At 34.8% G+C, this 7,996-nt stretch overlaps 1 pseudogene; it reads right to left on the bottom strand.

The window, feature by feature from the left end:
• Nucleotides 1-329: 329 nt before the first annotated feature.
• On the bottom strand, nucleotides 330-3,473 carry LOC145136503 (receptor-like protein kinase THESEUS 1 pseudogene; annotated as a pseudogene).
• Between the last annotated feature and the right edge of the window lie 4,523 nt (nucleotides 3,474-7,996).

The following is a 7,996-nucleotide window of genomic DNA, read 5'->3' as shown; positions in this document are numbered from 1 at the left end:
ACTTAGTACCGCTAACAATTTTAAAACCTTGATAAAAAAATTCCATTTTGAACAAGAATTAAAGAAAATAACATACACGACAAAGAAGAATTTCTACATTTACCGTAGATTTTAATTATAAATTATTTTGTAATATTAGTATATTATAACAAATCTGGATATTTTAACATTCAACCAACTCGTAATCCAAATTTTACAATTTCAAACAATAAACCACACTCACTCTTATCTTCTTTGCATCCTTATTCCATTTTGTTATCTTATTTCGATTATAATTTTTAAAACGAATAACCAAACATAACATGCCATCAATATTCGGTATTCGAATATTAATCAACCACATAAACTTTGTTCATTTTCAATATTCGGTATTAGAATTCACCATTACATACCAGGAATGAAACATTAATCAACCACATAAACTTCACAATTGATGATCGATTCAATCACCATTATCAGTCACCTTCCTCGTGGATGCACAATCTGAGAAAACACATTACCTATCGAACCATCTTCCCCATGATTACCTCTCCTAAACTCATCCCCATCAATCATACTCACACTATTATCAAACCCTTCAAGTGGATTCAACCTGATCCCCTCAATATGATTCATACTGTTATCTTCCACCTCCACAAGAGCCGAAGTCTCTTCAAGCTGCAATGCATACTCCAAATTCCACAGAACATCACCCATTGAAGGCCTATCAACACCGTATTCCTCCAAACATTTCTCCACAGTCTCACCGTATTTCTTCAACGATGAAGAATTCACCTTCCCCACAAGTTTGTCATCCATAATTTGATCCAATTTCCCATCTTTTTGCCATTTTAGACCCCACTCGGCTATGTTCACTTGATCTCTCGGAAGAACGGGGTTCAAAGCCGGCCTCGCGCACAAAACCTCAATCAAAACAACCCCAAACGAATAAACATCGGATTTCTCGGTTAACTGTTGTCGTCGGAAGTATTCCGGATCAAGATATCCAAAACTACCCTTCACAGCAGTACTGACATGAGTCTGGTCGATGGCGGGACCCGCCTTCGACAACCCAAAGTCGGCAACTTTTGCGACGAAATTTTCGTCCAAAAGAATATTGGTTGTCTTCACATCACGGTGGATCACACTCTGTGATGCACCTGTGTGAAGATAATGTAGGCCCCTCGCGGCCCCGATACAGATCTCCAGTCGTTGTTTCCATGACAACGATGGGAGATCTGTACCATACAAATGGCTCCTGAGAGGGCCATTTGCCATGAACTCGTATACGAGAATCATTTCGCATCGTTCGTCGCAGTGACCGATGAGCGAAACAAGATGACGGTGTCGGAGCTTCGATAACATTTCGATTTCCGTTCGAAACTCCACGAGACCTTGTTCGGATCGTGGGTTTCCCCGTTTAATCGCAACAAGTGTCCCATCTTCCATTGTTCCCTTGTAAACCCGCCCGAAACCACCAACTCCAAGTAGCAACTTTTCATTGAATTTATTCGTTGCGTCCATGATTTCTTGAAAACTAAAGGTTTTTCCAAGATTACACGAAGGTATAGAAATCGTTGACATCTTTGTCATGGTGATTGAATGTGGAAGCCATGGTTTCGTATGAACCGGTTTCGACCCACGACCCGAAACCCAACAATAACACAACCCGGAAAAAATCACAGCCACTGCCGCCGCAAGAACCGCCCCTATCACCACCGCCATCTTCCTCTTCTTGTTCGCCTGAGAAACAACCAGATTCGCCACCGGATCAACCCCGTCAAAGCTTTTTGCTCCATTGCTGATCTTTAAAACTTCAAGACCATTCAAGATCGCATTTGGGTCTTCTGAATCGACTTCTGGCCCCACACTAACAGATAAAATATTCGAATCTGTTGAAACTGTGACAAAATCTTTGTAAACAGGCACATCCAGGTTTCCCGTGAAGCTTGATAAATCCAGATCGGAAAAAGCATTATCAGAATTTATATACAGATTGAAAACAAGAGTATCCAAAGACGTGCTCACGATATCACAGAAATGGACACGAACAAAATACGTGAAATCAGGATCAACGGGAAGAACCCAAGTGATGTTAAAGTTCAAATTCGCGACTTTTGCATCTCCCAATGTTTGACCCGTTGCATACACCCAATTCGGTGCAATTTCAGGCGTTAAATTTTCTGGGTACTTCACGAGTGAAGGAGTTATGGAGACATTTGCAGCCGAGCTATTAACATGAAGATACTGCTCATCGTTTTCCCAAATTCTTCCCAAAGTATCGTTTTGTGGTGTAAGTTTTGGGCCACCCATGTTTAATCGATAAACAGTTTCAAACGCGAGTTCAGAAAGCCCCGTAATTGGGGAGGATTGAGACAATTTTGTCGCTTGATCAGGGATTAATTCATCAGGGATTGAAACGACTTCGATTGCATTAATGAATGCAATTGAATTGTTTGATGGGATAAAGTTAAGAAGCAATGTGTTAGAAGTGACATTGATGGAATACTCTTTTGAGATGAATTTAGAGCCGGTGTAGCTTTTGAAACTGTAATTGTTCAAGAGGACGAAGTTTTCTGTAACTACAGTGAATGAAGATGAAGTAAGGTTGTGGTCTGGAATCGGGTAAAAATGGAGTCGGATCCAATGTCGACCTTGTTTTCGGATATTGAATATGTAGGTTGAAATGGCAGTGAAAACTCGTGCAGATTGGTGGATTGGTAATGGAACTGTTGATTTCGATTGGATAAAGTACGAATCTTGTTCGGTTTTTAGGGAAAATGATGATTGAATTGAATCAGGGAGATAAATTTGGCCAAGAAATGTGATGTTTTGTGAAGAACCACAAGCAATTAAGTAGTTATCAGGAGGAACGAATGAAGCAGATGATGAGTGATGAAGATATAAAGATATAAGAACAATAACAGAAGATACCCAATTCACAACACTCATTTTTTCTTGATAAATCTCCAAATTAATAGAAAATAGAAGAAGCTAATTGCACCTTAATGAATCAAGATTCATGATAATGAGCAGTTGGGAACTCCAAATTGTCGCAAAAAAGAAGGTAATTGGACCTTAAAGATTCAAGATTCATGAAACTAAGCAATTGGGTGATCCAATCTGGTACCCAAAAAGCAAAAAATTTGAAGAGAGAACTGTCGAATTCCTGCAAACCTAAAGAACCCCAGAAATATTTATGTTGAATTGTAGAAATAGGGTTTGAATTGGATGAAGGGGAGTTGAAGTGAAGAGAGAAAAACCAAAGCCTCAGTAGGATGTGAAGATGCCATGAAAACTCCATTATAAAGGTGGAAGTGGACACAGCTCTTTCCAGGCTGCCAAAAGAACTGGCTTGGATGGACCCACAATCAAACTGGAAAGAATCAAGATGAAAATATAACCCAGTTCGATTCAATCTCAAACAGCTGGTGTCAAATGATTTACGAGTAATTTCATTTATTTCATGAGTAGCGTATCTTTGATTTGGGTCAGTGTTGCAGAAAGCACCATGAAAGTTCTGCAACTGAGCTGTGTTTTCTTTTTATTCTTTTTTATTTTTTCATTTTATTATTATTATATTGTTATAAGATCACTTTGCTTAGCTATATTTAAAGTTTATTTATTATGTTAAGTCAAAGCTATTTTCAAAATAAAAGTCAAGAATTTGAGAGGATGGTTTACTACGTTGTGTACATATTTGTTATTAAATGATTTTTTCAATATTATTTATTATTATTTTTCTGATTATTCATAAACTATTGTTATTATCAGGTATTGTTGGCAATATCGATGATCTTATTTATTTAAAAAATAGATGAAATGTTAATTAATATATTAGTTTATAACCCGTAAGAATCACGGTTATAAAATTAATTAAAATTTCATAGTAAAAACTTAAATATATTAATCAATTATTTTAAATAAATTATTAATTAAGAGATATTTTTTAATTATATAAAATTATAATCGTTGATTTAAATAAATACATGAAATTATATCACTTTATAATATATATTTATTTTATTTTATTTTTTATTCTAATATTATTAATTTAATGTAATTAGAATATGAAATTTAAAATTTGAAATTAATAATCAATTATTAATTTAATGTAATTAGAGTGGGAAATTTAAAATTTAAAATGGATAATTAATAGGTTGACATTAATAAGGATTTCTAATATTGTGACACTTGTCAATAGAAGAATAAACTTATTTATTTATTAAGATAGGGATATTGTCGTATTTGAGATGGTAATGTTATTATATTATGGAGGTTCCTAACTAATTTTTTTAACTCGAAAAGTCTATATTATTTTTTTTGCTGCGCGCTTGATCTTAAGATAACTAAAACGACCAATATACTTTTTCTTGTTTTTTTACATTTATTTTTTATTTATTTATTATTTAAATTATTAAAAAATATCATGGGACCCACACCCTCCTCTCCTCTTCTAAACTCGATATATCTTTCTTCTTACTCATCCCTAAATCATTGGAGTGGCATGGAACATTATAACCACCGGAAACCATCATAATCGCCGAAAATCAACATAGTCGCCCAGATTCTCCACTATCGACGGCCTCTCACCATCACCTTTCAGCATATACTTCACCCTCTCGTTTCCCCCAGCATCCAACCTCAACATCTTCCATCATATTCTTCCTTCGGCAATGATCAGTCGAAGATTCTCCTTCCCTGGCATCTTCTCATTTTCGTTCTTATAACTTATATATAAGTTCAAGAAATATATATATATATATATATATATATATATATATATATATATATATATATATATATATATATATATGGTTTTGATTAAAAGAGGATTTTGTTTGAAAGAGGATTTTGATACATATTTTTCATTCTTGTAAACCACCTGTAACATGAATTCTGAATTCTAATGCAGCTTTTGATTTCTGATGCAGATGGTTCTTTAGAACAGCCACCAGAAACTACGATCTAGGGTTTTGATTTCACGATGGCAGCTTTAGGTGGTCTAGGAATCATTCAATGCACGTGATTGAGAATGAGGAAGCTAAGGTCAATATCTTGATGTCTTCTTTTTTGCATCTTGATGTCGAAAGAGGAATGGTAGTCCGATGGTTTTTTGGGTCCAACGAAATTCATTATCAATGATTGTTCCCCTTTCATCCTTATTTGTGACCTGGAAGTATGGCACCATGTTCGGATCTATTCCTGGATGTTCTCGATCTGGGTTCTCCGCCATCACTACCATGATTTTTTGGGAATAGGTTTCATGATTGTTCTTGATTTTGGTTTAATTTGGTGTTGATTACATGTTTTGATTTTAATTATATGGTTTGTATTTTGTTTTGATTCATCAGGTTTGTTCTTGATTCTAGATTTGTTTTCAGGAATCCAACCATGGTTGCTGGTGGCTAGCCATGGATGGCAGTTATTTTAGCAGGCAAGGAGGAGGTGGTGATTGTTGATCTTTGGTTAGTTTAGTGGTCGAGGGTAGATTTAAATCCGGTGGTAGCATAAATGGTGGTAGTTTACTCCAGTCGCATACTCCGACAAATAGAAATTGGATGGAATACTGAGTATTAGATTAATCATAAATATACAATAATAAATTAAAATAAATACATAAACATTAAAATTAATTAAAAAAGAAATTAATAACGACATAATAGAGTTTTTAGGTAAGACAATGACCAATCACACAACAAAAACAAACAGTAGGAACCTTCCGAGTTAAAAAAAATAAGTTAGGAACCAAAATTGTAAATTACCCAAACCATTGGAACCATTTGTCGGATTAGATGTCTAAGCCAATAACTAAATTACCATAATCTTGAATTATTAGCAAAGTCTTTGGGTTACCATCAAACCTAGTAATTAAATAGGATGACTTATATATATATATATATATATATATATATATATATATATATATATAGAGAGAGAGAGAGAGAGAGAGACTGATTTATAATTTATTATGTGATTAATAAATTAATTAGAAATAAAAATGAATTTATTAATATGTTATGAAAATAATATATTAATTAGAAAGCATACTATTTTATTAATAATTAATCAAAAATTAATTAGGATTAATTTTGGGATTAATTGGATTAATTCAAAGTGCATGGACTATTTGGTTATTTGTTGAAAGTTGAAGCAGGAAGACTCTAGAACCCCATGGAATGGGGTGGCCAAAAATTGGCTAGAGATCATCTAGAATTTTCTGTGATTGGATAAGAGATAAGGCAGTTTGATTATTATACCGATTAATCTAGGCCTTATCCCCAAAACGCTAGCTTTGGCCCCAAGTTTCAGTCAGCTATATAAAGGTTCCTATACCTTCATATTTCGTAAACTCCTTATTTTATAGAGATAGCCGAAATTTTAATTACCTCTCTCCTCTCTCTTTAAGTATCCTAGCTACTAGGGTTGGGTGTGAACCATTAGAAGCACGACACTTATGGTGCTCGCTTCTAAAAGCTTTGAAGAAAGGATTCTTGATTGTTTACTACAACAATCAACAAGGTATGCATTCTTCCTTATGAATTCAGATTTCATTAGGAAAATTTTGTAGTTTGATAGTTCATAGTATGTTGCCTTTATCTGAAAGACATAGATCCTTCAAAGGTTGCATGTGCTCTAATCATTTAACTGTTAAATGTTTTTCCACTTAGAGCATAGTTTTGTAATCTACGTTTTCCATCGTCCTTTGTGTAATTTACTCTATACTATGTGTAAACATTTAGACATTGTTTATTTTTTCTAAAAAGGAGTTTTCTTACCTTTTTTTAGTTGTGTTGGGTAGATAGCGTGTGTAACACCCTGTTCGGGATCATTCTGTGATTCAGGGTCATGGGCTGGAAGTCGATTGTGTAAAGGCTTTTGGCCTTCAAGAGGCGATGTTTAGACCTTTTGGAAGGAGGTAATGATGGTTATGAGATCTAAACCTTTGAATTGTGTTTCGGAGTCAAAGGGTAAAACGAGAAAAGTCATAGGTCGGGTTCTTGCATGAAATATGAATTTTTTCGAGAAGTTTTTAGTCCAAGATATTTAGATAATATTGTAGAGATCTTTAATACCTTTTCGTGGATATAAATATCATCGAAAACGAAGTTGGAACGAAGAAGTTATGACCATTTGAAGTTAGGGCGGTTTTGGGTTGAGCCGCGTACGTTGGGCGTACTAGGACATCCTTAGTACGCTGGGCATAAATTGAGTACGTTGGGGGTACGCGATCAGTGCCCAAACCCTATTTTCGTGGTTTGAGCCCTATCTAAGCTCCTTAACTCCCCCAAACCCATTCCAATCTCAGCATCCACCTCTCCAACACCCTCTCATGTAACCCTAACCCTAGATTGAGCCTTGTGAGCAAAAAAAAAAGGTGTTTTTAAGATTTTTAGAGTGTTCTTGGTGCACCTTGGAGAAGAAGGAACTCATTGAATAAGTGTTGGATGCATTGGAGCTTGTAGATCCAGACTTTGTTCACCTTGATCTTTCTTCTAGAGGTATAAAGTTTGAATCTTTATGATGAAATTGTTAGATCTAACTAATGTTTGGTGTTATGAGCTTTTGGTCACTTTAAGTGCACAAAGTTTAGATCTTGAAAGTTTTTGACCTTGTTATGGATAAAGTTGTAAGCTTTATCCAATTAAACATCATTTTGATTCAAATTTGAAGGTTGGAGACTTGTACTTAATAGATTAAGTAGAAAAAGATGCACTTTTAGGTCCCTTTGAGACTTAAAGACTAGATCTTGTTTGTTAGGACCATTCTAATGGATAAAGCTGGAAACTTTATTAGCTATTATGAACCATAAAAATGTGATTGTGGCCCTTCTATCCCTTCCATACAAGAGTTGTGATGTCTTATTGGGTTAAGAGCTTAGGGTTTTGGACATTAAGCACTTTATATCTATGCAAAGTCATAAAGTTGGAAACTTTATGACTTAGGACATTGTTTTGGGATTGGATTTGAGTTTTGGATGTAAGGGCTTAATGGAATAAGCTCTTAATGGAGCTTT

This window comes from Lactuca virosa, chromosome 9 (assembly GCF_052849685.1).
Source record: "Lactuca virosa cultivar CGN04683 chromosome 9, Lactuca_virosa_CGN04683_v6, whole genome shotgun sequence".
Lineage (NCBI taxonomy): Eukaryota > Viridiplantae > Streptophyta > Magnoliopsida > Asterales > Asteraceae > Lactuca > Lactuca virosa.
The sequence above is the reverse complement of the archived record's forward strand: the minus strand, read 5'-3'. Positions and strand labels throughout refer to the sequence as shown.